The sequence below is a fragment of the Phaethon lepturus genome, unplaced genomic scaffold (genome assembly GCF_000687285.1).
Source record: "Phaethon lepturus isolate BGI_N335 unplaced genomic scaffold, ASM68728v1 scaffold20966, whole genome shotgun sequence".
NCBI lineage: Eukaryota > Metazoa > Chordata > Aves > Phaethontiformes > Phaethontidae > Phaethon > Phaethon lepturus.
The window spans coordinates 15961-16287 of NW_010547152.1; positions in this window are offsets into that span (position 1 = coordinate 15961).

A 327-nucleotide genomic window follows, 5' to 3' on the forward strand; every position below is an offset into this window, starting at 1 on the left:
AGGAATGCCAGCATCAGCGTTGGCACGGCTCTGCAGCGGTGGTTTAATAAACATTGCGAAGTCCTGTTCTTGCATCAAAACCGAGAGCTCTGCCACAGCTCTTTATTTTTACACGATTTGCATGTGGACTGAACCGGCAAGTCAAGCCTGCAAAACCGTGGGGGAAGGAGGAAAAAAAAAAACAAACAACAACAAAACCAAAACGAACTTTGAGGAAAATATTTGAAAAGGACATTTTTCTGAGGTTCAGGGAAGGTCTGGCGCCCGGAGAAGCCTGAGGGCTCGAACCTCCCCGGCCTGTGGGGCGACAGCAGGCCCGGCGGGAGG